Source organism: Arachis ipaensis, chromosome B9, assembly GCF_059453495.1.
Source record: "Arachis ipaensis isolate K30076 ecotype BB chromosome B9, ASM5945349v1, whole genome shotgun sequence".
NCBI classification, from domain to species: Eukaryota; Viridiplantae; Streptophyta; class Magnoliopsida; order Fabales; family Fabaceae; genus Arachis; species Arachis ipaensis.
Window position 1 is genome coordinate 109,422,303 of NC_142444.1, and position 15,476 is coordinate 109,437,778.

At 39.6% G+C, this 15,476-nt stretch overlaps 1 non-coding gene across 1 annotated transcript; it reads right to left on the bottom strand.

The window, feature by feature from the left end:
- Nucleotides 1-7,210: 7,210 nt before the first annotated feature.
- LOC148545864 (small nucleolar RNA R71) lies at nucleotides 7,211-7,314 on the bottom strand. The gene has a single exon (XR_015900686.1). It is a non-coding gene; the product is annotated as a small nucleolar RNA R71 (small nucleolar RNA).
- Between the last annotated feature and the right edge of the window lie 8,162 nt (nucleotides 7,315-15,476).

The window sequence follows — 15,476 nt, forward strand, 5'->3', positions numbered from 1 at the left end:
GCCTCTGTATAATGCTGGGGAATGCAATCTTGTGTTATCACTGGTGCTTTTCAGCACTTTGTTGATGTTGTTGGCAATCATCTCCCCCACGTTGATATTCTCTCTTCGCATGATGCTGTAGATGAGCACAGCTCTCTTCTTGGTCACCTCTGAAGTATTGGATGTAGGGATTAGGGACCTCCTCACAAATTCTAACCACCCTCTAGCTTGGGAGTTCAAATCTCTTATCCTCAATTGGTTGGGTATCCCATCCTTATCATTTATCCAACGCACATTCAGCACATAAATTTCATTCAGGATCTCATCAAACCCAGGGTCTTGCTGCTTCATTCTTTCTTCATATCTCCGAGTGGAGCTTGTCCTCTTCACCATTAGCATTCTTTCTATGCTAGAGGAGCTGTAGTCAATGGACTTCCCCCTTACATAGCTAATGTAGCCATAGTATTGCCTTGGTTGAGGCACTACGTTAACATAGAATTCCCTCACCAAGCTCTCTACCACTTTTCTTGGTGGGTTGCATAGAAGTGACCAACCCCTATTGTTGATCTCAATGTTGATTTCAATATGCTCATTCCTCCCTAGTTGAAACCTAACTTCTGGAATGATTTCCCTCTCACTCACCCAACCATAGAATTGATTTTGGTTGAATGCGGAGAGGAACTTGTAGTCATTGAAGGAGCTTGAGGATCCAGAGGTTGGTTCTTTGGTTTTTCTTTTCTTTGAGGCTGAGCTTTTTGGTGGTGCCATTAGGTTGAGAGAGTGTGTTTGAAGTTGTGAAAAAAAATATGGGTTGCAAGGAAGAGCAAGCAAAATAAGGTTTTGCTCCAACACCAAACTTAGGACTTGATTGTCCCAATCAAGAGAAAGAAGAAAGTAGGGAAAGAGATGGTAAAAGATGAAAAGAGAAAGGAAGGTGAGGGGTGTATGCGCTTCGTGTGTGATTGGGGTTTGTTGAAGTGGGACAGGAGATGTGGAGGTGAGGCTTTTATAATGGGTGAATGGTGTGGTTCAAAAGGTAGGAAATAAAAAGGGTTAAATATTTTCCCACTTGGGGAGTGCCGCCTAGCGTGGGAAGAGGCGCCAACTCTTTTCTCATAGTGTCTTCTGCATGCGTTGAGTTCCAAAGTGTAAGTACACTTTGACTTCCTTGTTTTGTGAGTTGTTTACCATGTGGGCCCCATCTTCTCTCCTGAAATTGAAACTGAACCAATTAGTAATGACAAAAGAACCCCTTCATATTCCTTCTCATCAAGAGTGATTTGGATTGCAACTGATGGGTGTCTCTTGGGACACCAAACTTAATTCTTTGCCATCTTAATAAATTGGTTCCATCATTGTGTATTTAATGTGTTCATAAGAATTGAGTAACATCAATCTTTTTATTTTCTTTTGATTCCAATTCCTCTGAACTCATTAAACCACGTTCATGTTCTTACCCAAAATATTAAGTGCTTTTGAATTAGGTGACTTGGGCTGCTAGGTGATTCTTGGTGGTGGCCACACCAAACTTAATCTCTGGGCTTACTCTCCAAAATCAGGCTATTAATTATTTGTAAGCCTAGATTAAGTGGGTGAGAGGCCACACCAAACTTAACAATTTAGCTAGTTCTCAGCCTATTCACTCATCATGATTTATGCCTTCACCAAGTTGCAATTCCAGAATAGAAAGAAATAAAAGAGTGTAAAGAAAATCTAGCCACTAAAGCTAATATCAAACTTTCTAATCTACAATTGTAAACTAATCCTAATATGGTAATGTAACACAAATGTGAGACTGAAAATTAAACTATCTAAAGCAATAGATTTTAACTACTTCTAAGAAAAGAAATTAAATAAAAAAGGATAAAGTGTTGGGGTGCCTCCCAACTAGCGCTTCTTTATTGTCATTAGCTTGACATTCCTTCATCTTCAGCTGAGCTTGTAGCTCACTCTCTGCTCCTCTAAGGAGCCTCCCAAGTAGTGTTTTGTTGCAGTGGCTATGGCTTTTACCCATCTTGAGACATAATCAACAACCACCAATATGTAGCTATTTGAGTAGGAGGTTGGGAAGGGTCCCATGAAATCAATCCCCATACATCAAATAGCTCCAGCTCTAGTATGTATTACTGTGGCATCTCATTTCTCTTGGTTAGATTACCAGCTCTTTGGCATTCATTACACCTTGACACCATTTCCTTGGCATCCTTAAACATTGTTGGCCAGTAAAATTTGGATTGAAGCACTTTTGCTGCTGTTCTTTCTCCACTGAAGTGACCTCCATATGCGGATCCATGGCACTACCATAACACTTCCTTAACACTTCCTGCCCTTCTTCATGGGATATACACATTCTTAAGATTCCATCAGCACACTTTTTGAACAAATAGGGGTCATCCCAGATGTAGTGTTTGGCATCCTTGATTAGCTTCCTCCTTACGTGCTTATTGATGTTAGATGGTAGCTCCCCAATAGCTTTGAAGTTAGCTATGTCTGCAAATCAAGGGGCTACTCGAATCATCATCAATTGTTCATCAGGAAAGCTTTCATTTACTGCTACTTGCTGCATTTCTTCTTCTTGTGAGATCCTTGAGAGGTGGTCAGCTACCTTGTTCTTTGCTCCGCTCCTATCTTTAATCTCAATATCAAATTCTTGGAGCATTAGAATCCACCTTATTAGTCTGGGCTTAGACTCTTGTTTGGTAAGCAAGTATTTGAGTGCTGCATGATCAGTGAACACAATTACTTTTGAGCAAAATAAGATATGATCTAAACTTATCAAAAGCAAAAACTATGGCTAAAAGTTCTTTCTCCGTGGTGGTATAGTTCCTTTGATTCTCATTAAGAACCTTGCTAGCATAGTAAATAACATGTACTAGCTTGTCTTTTTTCTATCCTAGAACAGCACCAACAGCAAAATCAGATGCATCACACATTAGTTCAAAGGGAAGATCCCATCTTGGTGGTGCTATAATAGGTGCAGATGAGAGTTTCTTTTTAAGTTCATCAAAGGCTACCATGCACTCTCTATCAAAAACAAAGGGAGTATTTGAGACAAGTAGGTTGCTAAGGGGTTTTGCAATCTTTGAAAAATCTTTGATGAACCTCCTATAGAACCCAGCGTGTCCCAAAAAAACTTCTGATTGCTTTGACATTGCAAGGTGGAGGTAATTTTTCAATTACTTCCACTTTTGCCTTGTCTACTTCTATGCCATCTTTTGAAATCTTGTGACCAAGAACCACCCCTTCAGTCACCATAAAATGACACTTCTCCCAATTTAAAACTAGGTTGGTTTCTTGACACCTTTTTAGCACAAGAGCAAGATGGTATAGGCAATCAGAATATGAGTTCCCAAATACAAAGAAGTCGTCCATGAATACTTCTATGAACTTCTCAATCATGTCTGAAAAAATGGAAAGCATGCACCTTTGGAATATTGCAGGTGCATTGCACAATCCAAAGGGCATTCTCCTATAAGCAAAGACACCATATGGACAAGTAAATGAAGTTTTTTTCCTGATCCTTGGGGTCTACAACAATTTGATTGTAGCCCGAATACCCATCCAGGAAGCAATAATACTCATGTCCTGCCAATCTTTCAAGCATCTAGTCCATGAAAGGTAGGGGAAAGTGGTTCTTCCGGATGGCTTCATTAAGTTTCCGGTAGTCAATGCACATACGCCATCCGGTCACTGTTCTTGTGGGTATCAATTCATTCTTCTCATTTGTCACAACAGTGATCCCTCCCTTCTTAGGGACTACTTGCAACGGGCTTACCCAAGGGCTGTCTGAGATGGGGTAGATCACCCCTACTTGCCACAATTTCAACACTTCTTTCTGAACCACTTCATTCATAGTTGGGTTTAGCCTCCTTTGTTGTTGTCTTGAAGGTTTGGCATCTTCTTCAAGTAAGATTTTATGCATACACATTGAAGGACTGATCCCTTTTAAATCTGCAAGTGTCCAGCCTATGGCATTCTTGTATTGTCTCAGCACTTGGATAAGCTCTTCTTCTTGTTCCTTACTCAGACTTGAATTTATGATCATTGGGTGAGTGTTGTTAGCACCCAGATATGCATATTTCAAGTTGGGTGGTAAGGTCTTCAGCTCTAGTTTTGGTGACTCTGCATCTTTGTTGTCTGTAGTAGTTGGCATGATTGGGCTTCTCATGGTTGCTTGTGGTGGTTCTCCATCTGGTGCTTATTCCAGCTTAATGGTTTCTTGATGCCAAGGCATCTTAGGCTAGTTTCACTAGCATTTTTCTGTTAGTTTTAGTTGTTTTATGCATTTTCTTGAGCTTAAAGTAACCAAGAATGGTTAAATGAATAACAAAGCAATGAACCATCCAAACAGTATGATTTTGATGCAAATTCCATGAGTTTTTAGTTATATTACTTGAATGCTATGAATGGAAGATTTCTCATGAAATTTTGCAAGACTTTGATGCAATTGTTTGGATGATTTCAGGGAAGAAGAGGCTAGGCAAGGAAGCAACAAAATCAATAAAGGAAGCTTGAATATCACATGTGGAGTTTAAGTTCCAGTTTAAGCTTAAACTGGAACTTAAACTACCAAACCATATAATGCTGGAAATGGCGTTTAAGTTCCGGTTTAAGCCTAAACTGGAGCTTAAACGCCAGAATCATGAAGGCTAAGAAATGCTGGAACTGGCGTTTAACCTCCAGTTTAAGGTTAAACTGGAGGTTAAACGCCAGAATGAGAATTTCACCAAGGAAGCATTTCCACGTTTAACCTCCAGTTTAACCTTAAACTGGAGGTTAAACGCCAGATGTAAGAAAGGCACCAGGAGCATTTCCACGTTTAAGCTCCAATTTAACCTTAAACTGGAGCTTAAACGTGTTCGACTATTTCTCTCCTCCAGGGTTGCTTTCTCATTTCCACGTTTAAGCTTCAGTTTAACCTTAAACTGAAGCTTAAACGTGTTCGACCCAATTGCTCCTCCAGGGTTTCTTTCTTCATTTCCACGTTTAAGCTTCAGTTTAACCTTAAACTGAAGCTTAAACGTGTTCGACATTTCACACTCCTGGGTTGCTTTCTTCCATTTCCACGTTTAAGTTTCAGTTTAACCTTAAACTGAAACTTAAACTTCAACTTAAACGCCACCTTTTGAAAGGGGTTTCTGGGCCAAATATATTGAAGTTTAAGTTAGCATTTGAGCACAAACATTAACTTAAACGTATTATGGTATGAAACCCAATTGAATATCATGGTTTATGGGATTGGGCCTGAAGAATTGATGAGTCTGGAGCTTCAAATTGTTGAGTCTTGTGTCATTACTTGTTTATCACTAAGTTTGCTCAATGAATGTTACAGAATTGGATCACAGCTTCATCAGGATTATGGACCATAAACCCAAAGCAAAAGGAAATCAGGGAAAGGCCTCAAAGCCCAAGAAACACAACAGAAGCTCAATTTAGAAAGTGTATAAATAGGATAGAATTTAAGTTAGCAAGGAACTTTTTACACGGAGAACTTTGGATCATTTTTCTTTTAGTTTTGTAATTGAATTCAGAGCTATGACTCACTAAACCCCTTTCATTGGGTTAGGGAGCTCTATTGTAATTCAATGAATCAATAATAGTTTTATCTTCTTCTTCAATCTTTTCTCTTGAATTTTGTTAGAAAGCTTCTCGATCTAATTCCATTGGGAAGTTGTCTTGGGAAAGAAACTACCCATAATTGGAATCCTTCAGAACCTTGGGAAAGGAATGGAGGATTCATGCTAGAGAAGCTTTCTCACAGTGAATTGGATTGGGGTTTGGATGGATATTGTGACATGTAATCCTACCAAATTGTGGTTCATGAAACTGTGTGGTATAATCAGTGATCGAGCATCATCTCTTCTTATGAACATTTAAACCAAGGGATTGGGAATTTGTTTGTTTTTAGAGAGAATTGGTGAGCCAAGGGATTGGGATCCAATCATATAAGATTGCCAAGCAAAATTCAATGAATGCATTGGTTGAGGAAGGGATAAAAGTTGTTTTGATTCGGAGATCTCAATATCTCCTAACACCCAATGAACTCCCCATTTCTGATTTACCACTTTCTCTTTACATTCTGCAATTAAATTCATGCAATCACCCCCATCCCTTTTAATTTCAGCAATTTAGCTTCTCGCTCTTTAATTCATGCAATTTTACATTCCGCAATTCTCATCTAAATCTTGATTCCGTTCAACTAGAACATACTTCTAATCCGAGTTGCTCACTCAACCAATCCTTGTGGGATTCGACCTCACTCTATTGTGAGTTTTTACTTGACGATAACCGGTGCACTTGCCGGAAGGAATTTTGCCGATCGTGCAATTTCCTAAATCGTAGCATATCAAGTTTATGCACATCAAGTTTATGGCGCCGTTGCCGGGGATTGGTTTTCGATTGACAATTCTCAAATTGGAAGTTAACTAGATTGAGCATTTTTCTTGCTTTGTTAATTCAGTTCAAGTTACTTGTTGAATTTTAATTCCTGCACTCTGTTACATTTTTTCTTTCTTTATGCCTTTAAATTCACGCAACTAACTCACTGACTCACTAACTATTTGAATTAATTCCTCAACTGCTCTAACCATACTCTTCCATTAACCAAGAGTATTTCACTTGTTTGGTGCCTGTGCTGTGTTCTTGTATGACAGGTAGGAGAGGAGAGACATCAACTTCTCCATATACCGAACCAGAGAGGACCCTTCATAGACTTAGAAGGGAAGCAAGAGGGAAGAGAGTACTGAGAGAAGAGGAATCTGAAGGAGAATCTGAGGACAATTTTGAGGAAGCTTTAGATCTCAACATGGATAGAGAAGTTCACAACCATGAGAGGGCTGATGGAAACAATGCCATTCCTGAGAGGAGAGTTCTTGGTTCATACATAAACCCAACCTCTGGGAATTGTGGTAGCAGCATTCAGAAACCACCCATTCAGGCCAACAATTTTGAACTCAAACCATAGCTAATATCACTTGTGGAGGATCATTGTTCATTTGGTGGGAGTGCTAATGAAGATCCAAACCAACATCTCACAAAATTCCTGAGAATTTGCGACACTGTGAAGTCCAATGGAGTCCAGGAAGATACCTATAAACTACTCTTATTCCCATTTTCACTTAGGGACAAGGCAGCTAAGTGGCTGGAATCATTCCCAAGGGGGAGCCTAACAACTTGGGATGAGGTGGAAAGCAAGTTTCTGGCACGTTTCTACCCCCCACAAAAGGTCAATAGGCTTCGATCTGAGGTTCAGACTTTTAGACAACAAGATGGTGAAACTCTCTACGAGGCATGGGAGAGATTCAAGGATTTGACAAGGAAATGCCCACCAGACATGTTCCATGACTGGGTGCAATTGCATATTTTCTATGATGGACTTTCTTATGAATCAAGGAAGGCTGTAGACCATTCATTAGGAGGTTCATTGAACAGGAAAAAGACTGTGGAAGAAGCCATTGAAGTGATTGAGACAGTGGCTGAGAATGAGTACTATTATGCTTCAGAGAGACACAACACTAAGGGAGTCATGGAGCTGAACCATGTTGATACAATTTTAGCCCAAAACAAGGTGTTTGCCAAGCAACTAGCAGAGCTCACCAGGAAATTAGAAACAAAGCAAGTGGCTGCAATACACACACAAGATCAAGAGGAAGTAAGCACTGAAGGAGGTGATTGGGAAGAGGCCAATTATGTAGGAAATCAACAAAGACAACCATATGATCCACATTCTAACACTTACAACCCAGGCTGGAAAAACCACCCAAACTTTGGGTGGGGAAACCAGCAAAACCAACATAACAAGTCCACATATCAAAACTCCAACCAAAGATCATACCAAGCCACACAAAACACTTACTCCCAACCATCATATCATGGCCAAAATAATCAACCTACCCAACCTAATCCGAACCAACAATTTCAAGATCAATTAAACAGGATAGAAGGAATGCTGGCAAACATGGGTCAGGACATAAGTGAGTTGAAAAGCTTTAGGGATGATGTGAGATCTACCTTAAGGAACCATGGTGAAAAACTCAAGAGGATGGAGTCTCAAGTAGGAGAGCTATCTCAACAGGCCCCCAAGTCAACTGCAGTGTTCCCTAGTGACACAGAAAAGAATCCTAAAGGGGAACAAAAGGGAGTGAGATGGGAAGAATGCAAGGCCATCACCATATTGAAGGAAGTCTCAGAAGAAGAAGGAATCAGACCCTCAGAACAGGAGCCAGAAATCTTGAAGGAAGGTGTGGAAGAAGCTAAGCAGGAAAGTGAAACTGAGCAAGCCAAGGAACTGCAAAAAGGCATGCTGGAAACATACCAACCAAAAGCACCATTTCCTCAGAGGTTAGGAGGAGGTGAAAAAGGGAAAACCTATTCAAGGTTTTTAGAGACATTTAAGTCTCTCCATATCAATATTCCCTTTCTTGAGATTCTCCAGCAGATGCCTACACATATCAAGTATTTAAAGGAATTGCTGAGCAAGAAAAGAGTTTTGAAGGGAGGACAAACTGTAATAATGAACAAAGAATGCAGTGCCCTCATCAAGAAGGACATAGTCTCTAAGAAAACAGACCCAGGAAGTTTTCATATCCCCTGCATCATAGGGGAAACAAAAATTGACAGAGGAATCTGTGATCTAGGAGCTAGCATAAATGTGATGCCTCTGACTCTTATGAAGAGGCTACAACTGAATGAGGTGAGATCCACTGATGTAATCATACAACTGGCCGACAAAACTCAGAAGCAAGCTGAAGGAGTAGTTGAGAATGTGCTGGTGAAAGTGGGAAATTATTTCTTCCCCACAGACTTTGTCATTTTGGACATGGAGGAAAGCTACCTACACCCTATCATTCTGGGAAGGCCATTTCTAGCCACTGCTAGAGCGCTCATAGATGTAGAACAAGGAGAGCTAATCTTGAGAATACATGATGAACAGCTCATTTTCAATGTTTTCAAACCTGCATTTGAGCCTGAACCAGAACCTGAAAAACCTAAGGATGATAGTAGCCATCTGTGTTTGGAGGAAAGCAATCCAGCAGCTGAAACTCTGAAACAGTCCTTGGAAGGCAAACAAGAATTGCAAGAGTTAAAGCCACAAGAATCAATAGAAACAGATCAGAAGGATCCTCCTGGCATAAGGGTCAATGAAGAAATCCTCAAGAGAAAGGGAAGAATTGTAAAGAAATTGCCAAGAGGGTGGAGAAACAAGAAAATTCCCACTGAAGGTTTCTCTCCGGGAGATAAAGTGATATCAAGTCATTATCTGCCAATCCCACCTGGCCTCAAAACCATTCCTTCCCAGCTCCCTCAAGTGTTCACAATCAGGAAAGTTCTTTCTATGGAACATTTGGAAATCATGAAGGAATCAAATGGGGACGTTTTCATAGTGAGAGGAGAGGACATCAAGCACTACAATCCACCCTAACAAGGGGCAACCGTCAAGCTAATGACGTTAAAGAAGCGCTTGTTGGGAGGCAACCCAACCTGAGGTAATACCCCTTTGCTGTTTCGTTTATTTGTTTCAATAAAAAGGGTGAAGTAGTTTCTGTGCATTGCAAAGAATTAAGTTTGGTGTTTCACACCAAACAATGAATTCGTGGATCAATAATTCAAAGGGGAATGTGTGACTCTAAGTTTGGTGTTCCACCATAAAGATCAACTGAACACAACAACCTTTGAATTATATGAAAGGAACAACCATTCTAAGCAATCACAGAAATGCTTAAAATCCTTAGCAGCAACTTCATTCCAAGGAGAACTCAAGGATTCAAAGAACAGAGAAGTAGGAGACTAAGTTTGGTGTTCACACACCAACTTAAGACTCAGACACTTGCCCATACATAGTTGAGCTAACCACTCAAGTGCTTGAGAAGCAAGCAACTTCATCACTCTTTGCAAGAAAGGAAACAAGGATCTGAGAAAGAACATGAAGCAACAATTAGGAGAAGAAGGAGAAATCAAATTGTTTCCTGGCAACAAAGAGAAAACAAGAAATTTCACAAGGTGGTGGTGTTCCTTGACCATTCTTTAAAAGGCAAACAAAAGCATGCTTGTTCTGGTTTAAACTGTAATTGTTGAATCTTTCTGGAATGTGAAGTTTTTAGTATGAGTGTCTGTTTACTGCTTTGAATAAAGTGAATGCCTAGATGTTTGGATATAACTTCACCTTCTTAAACAAATGCTTGCCATGCTTGTTCTGTTTCCAAAAATAAAAGAAAAGTTTGAACAAAAGTAACTTGGCTCAATTAGTGACAAATCAAGTAGAATTAAGTGGTGGTATGCATGCTTGATTGTTTAGTCAGATCACTGGAAATAGAGTGTAGAATTATCATTTTTTGTGTAGAAATTGAAAACTGTCTATGGATCTTGATGAATAAATGTCTTTGGCCATGAAAAAGAAAGAAAAAGAAGAAGAAAAAGCCACTGAAAAAGGGCAACCAAAAAGCAAAAAAATTGAGAAAATAAGCTAGGCACCAATGGTTTGAACTTCTGAGACAAATGCCTGTGGTGTTTATGTATTAAGGATATGCTTGGATGAATAGGTTCTGAGGAGTGTTTCAACACTTGGTAACTTGGGTTAACTAACCCGGGATTATCAATCAAAAGTCCATTATCAAGAGCAACCTAAATACAAAACATTTAGTCACACAAAGAGGTGCTGGGCACCAATGTCTCAAGAAGAAATGTGAACTAAAATGCCTGGAGTGGATATGTGTAGTGCAGTGATAAGAAAAAGAAAATGCCAAAGGCTTGTGCAACACATGACACTAAGCAAACAAGGAGCAAAGGAGCTCTAAGAAAAAGAAAAGAAAAACAAAGAAGAGAAAAGTGCCAAGGACATAAGAGTAACAAGAGGCCATAGTAGTGTTTGATGGATGCAATGAAAAAGTGATAATCTTACCTGATAAGAATGAAAAAGTGATACTGCAACTTTCTGCATAAAACCCTTCTGATGAACTTCAAGTGCTTACTAATGTAGCCAATTTAATTGCTTTCTGTTTCATACTTTCTTCTCAAATAACTCAGGACTTGCTTAGGGACAAGCAAGTATTAAGTTTGGTGTTGTGATGCCAAGGCATCTTAGGCTAGTTTCACTAGCATTTTTCTGTTAGTTTTAGTTGTTTTATGCATTTTCTTGAGCTTAAAGTAACCAAGAATGGTTAAATGAATAACAAAGCAATGAACCATCCAAACAGTATGATTTTGATGCAAATTCCATGAGTTTTTAGTTATATTACTTGAATGCTATGAATGGAAGATTTCTCATGAAATTTTGCAAGACTTTGATGCAATTGTTTGGATGATTTCAGGGAAGAAGAGGCTAGGCAAGGAAGCAACAAAATCAATAAAGGAAGCTTGAATATCACATGTGGAGTTTAAGTTCCAGTTTAAGCTTAAACTGGAACTTAAACTACCAAACCATATAATGCTGGAAATGGCGTTTAAGTTCCAGTTTAAGCCTAAACTGGAGCTTAAACGCCAGAATCATGAAGGCTAAGAAATGCTGGAACTGGCGTTTAACCTCCAGTTTAACCTTAAACTGGAAGTTAAATGCCAGAATGAGAATTTCACCAAGGAAGCATTTCCACGTTTAACCTCCAGTTTAACCTTAAACTGGAGGTTAAACGCCAGATGTAAGAAAGGCACCAGGAGCATTTCCACGTTTAAGCTCCAGTTTAACCTTAAACTGGAGCTTAAACGTGTTCACCTTAAACTGGAGCTTAAACGTGTTCGACTATTTCTCTCCTCCAGGGTTGCTTTCTCATTTCCACGTTTAAGCTTCAGTTTAACCTTAAACTGAAGCTTAAACGTGTTCGACCCAATTGCTCCTCCAGGGTTGCTTTCTTCATTTCCACGTTTAAGCTTCAGTTTAACCTTAAACTGAAGCTTAAACGTGTTCGACATTTCACACTCCTGGGTTGCTTTCTTCCATTTCCACGTTTAAGTTTCAGTTTAACCTTAAACTGAAACTTAAACTTCAACTTAAACGCCACTTTTTGAAAGGGGTTTCTGGGCCAAATATATTGAAGTTTAAGTTAGCATTTGAGCACAAACATTAACTTAAACGTATTATGGTATGAAACTCAATTGAATATCATGGTTTATGGGATTGGGCCTGAAGAATTGATGAGTCTGGAGCTTCAAATTGTTGAGTCTTGTGTCATTACTTGTTTATCACTAAGTTTGCTCAATGAATGTTACAGAATTGGATCACAGCCTCATCAGGATTATGGACCATAAACCCAAAGCAAAAGGAAATCAGGGAAAGGCCTCAAAGCCCAAGAAACACAACAGAAGCTCAATTTAGAAAGTGTATAAATATGATAGAATTTAAGTTAGCAAGGAACTTTTTACACGGAGAACTTTGGATCATTTTTCTTTTAGTTTTGTAATTGAATTCAGAGCTATGACTCACTAAACCCCTTTCATTGGGTTAGGGAGCTCTATTGTAATTCAATGAATCAATAATAGTTTTATCTTCTTCTTCAATCTTTTCTCTTGAATTTTGTTAGAAAGCTTCTCGATCTAATTCCATTGGGAAGTTGTCTTGGGAAAGAAACTACCCATAATTGGAATCCTTCGGAACCTTGGGAAAGGAATGGAGGATTCATGCTAGAGAAGCTTTCTCACAGTGAATTGGATTGGGGTTTGGATGGATATTGTGACATGTAATCCTACCAAATTGTGGTTCATGAAACTGTGTGGTATAATCAGTGATCGAGCATCATCTCTTCTTATGAACATTTAAACCAAGGGATTGGGAATTTCTTTGTTTTTAGAGAGAATTGGTGAGCCAAGGGATTGGGATCCAATCATATAAGATTGCCAAGCAAAATTCAATGAATGCATTGGTTGAGGAAGGGATAAAAGTTGTTTTGATTCGGAGATCTCAATATCTCCTAACACCCAATGAACTCCCCATTTCTGATTTACCACTTTCTCTTTACATTCTGCAATTAAATTCATGCAATCACCCCCATCCCTTTTAATTTCAGCAATTTAGCTTCTCGCTTTAATTCATGCAATTTTACATTCCGCAATTCTCATCTAAATCTTGATTCTGCTCAACTAGAACATACTTCTAATCCGAGTTGCTCACTCAACCAATCCTTGTGGGATTCGACCTCACTCTATTGTGAGTTTTTACTTGACGATAACCGGTGCACTTGCCGGAAGGAATTTTGCCGATCGTGCAATTTCCTAAATCGTAGCATATCAAGTTTATGCACATCATTTCTCCACATTGTTCTTCTTCCAAGACTTCTTGAACTATCTGTTCCATGGTGTCTACCAGCATGCATTTTTCTATGGATTTCTTGGGGTAACTCATTGCTTTAAAGACGTTGAAGACTATTTTCTCTTCACGCAACCTCAAGACTAGTTCCCCTTTTTGCACCTCAATGATGGCTCCAGCAGTAGCTAGAAATGGTCTTCCTAGGATAATTGACGTGTTGGCTTCTTCTTCCATATCCAGCACAACGAAATCAGCAGGGAAAATGAATTTTCCTACTTTCACTAGCAAGTCTTCCACCACCCCATGTGGAAACTTAAATATTTTGTCAGCCAATTGGAGTGCCATTCTTGTTGGCTTGGCTTCCTCAATCCTCATCCTTCTCATCATAGTTAAGGATATAAGATTTATGCTAGCTCCCAAATCACACAAAGCTTTCTCAATAGTGATATCTCCTATGATGCAGGGGATTTAAAAACTCCCTGGGTCTTTCAACTTTTGAGGCAGCTTCTTTTGTATGATGGCGCTGCATTCCTTAGTCAATACTATGGTTTCTTTTGCCTCCTAGTTCCTCTTTTTGGTTATAAGCTCCTTCAAAAATTTGGCATAGAGTGGCATTTTTTCTAATGCCTCAGCAAATGGTATGTTGATTTGGAGCTTCTTGAAGATCTCTAGGAACTTAGAGAACTGGCCATCCTTCCCATCTTTTCCCAGTCTTTGTGGGTATGGTGCTTATGGCACATAAGGCTTCAAGACTGATTTTGGTGGAGGTGGAGCAGAGATTTCTCCTTCATCCTTGTTCCCATGGTTTGCTACAACTTCTTCATGATTGTCTTTGCTTGGGGTTCCTTCTTCTAAAACCTTCCCACTTCTTAGAGTAATGGCTTTGCATTCCCCTCTTGGGTTAGCCATGGTATCACTAGAAAATGTGTGTGTGGGAAGTGAGATTTGCTTGGATAAAATCCCCACTTGTGCTTCCAACTTTGAGATTGCTGTGCCTTGATTTTTCAGATTTGACCTGTATTCTTCTTGATTAGCGTCTATCCTTCTTTCAGTTTGTGCTTGTCTGTCCATGAGGGTAGAGACTGCCCCTGTAATCTGTGATGACAGTTGTGCTATTGCAGCCTCCATTCTCTCAAAGTTGCTCTTGATTTCACATGGTTGCATATTTGAGGATGGTGCATCTTGATTGAGGTTGTTGTGGATGGGTTGGTTACTATGGTATGATGTGTTTTGTGAGTTGTGATAGGGTCTATGGTTCCCTGTTTGATGGTTGGGGTTGTGGTTGGAATGTCGATTTGATGAATAAGGCTTGTTGTGGTCCTGGTTGTGGTTTTGTTGATTTCTCCACCCAAAGTTTGGGTGGTTCTTCCAACATGGGTTGTATGTCTTAGAGTGTGGGTCATATGGTGGTCTGGATGAATTATTCACATAATTGGCTTGTTCCCAGTCACCTTCAGATTCTGGTGCATTCCCTTCTTGTTGAGGGGTTTGGTATTAAATGACTGAGGCTTGATTGGCCTTCATTCTCTTGGTTAAGGCTGCTATTTGTGCTGCAATTGCCTTGTTCTGAGCTAACAAAGCATCTACAGAGTTGAGTTCTAGCACTCCCTTCTTCTGAGTCCTTTTTGAAGCATAGAAATACTCATTTTCAGCTACAGTCTCAATGACATCTATGGTCTCTTCAATGATTTTTTTTGTTGAGTGAGCCTCCTGAAGAATGATCCACTGCCTTCTTTGCTTCATAGGATAGCCCCTCATAAAAGATATGTAGTTGTACCCACTCATTGAATATTTCTGGTGGGCATCTTCTTGTCAGATCTTTGAATCTCTCCCATGCTTCATAGAGTGTTTCTCCATCTTGTTGTCTGAAGGTTTGCACCTCAGCTCTCAGCTTGTTGATTCTTTGTGGAGGGTAAAATCTTGTAAGGAATCTGTTCACGACCTCCTCCCATGTAGTTAGGCTATCCTTGGGGAATGATTCCAACCACTTTGCTGCCTTATCTCTGAGTGAGAAAGGGAACAAAAGTATTTTGTAGATGTCAGGGTGTACCCCGTTGGACTTTACAGTGTCACATATCCTCAAGAATGTGCTGAGATGTTGATTAGGGTCTTCTTGGGCACTTCCTCCATATGAGCAATTGTTCTGAACAAGTGTGATGAGCTGAAGCTTCAACTCAAAATTATTGGCATGAATTGTTGGCCTTAGGATGCTGCTTTCACAATTTCCTGGGTTTGAGTTGATGTAGGAGCCTAAGACTCTCCTTTC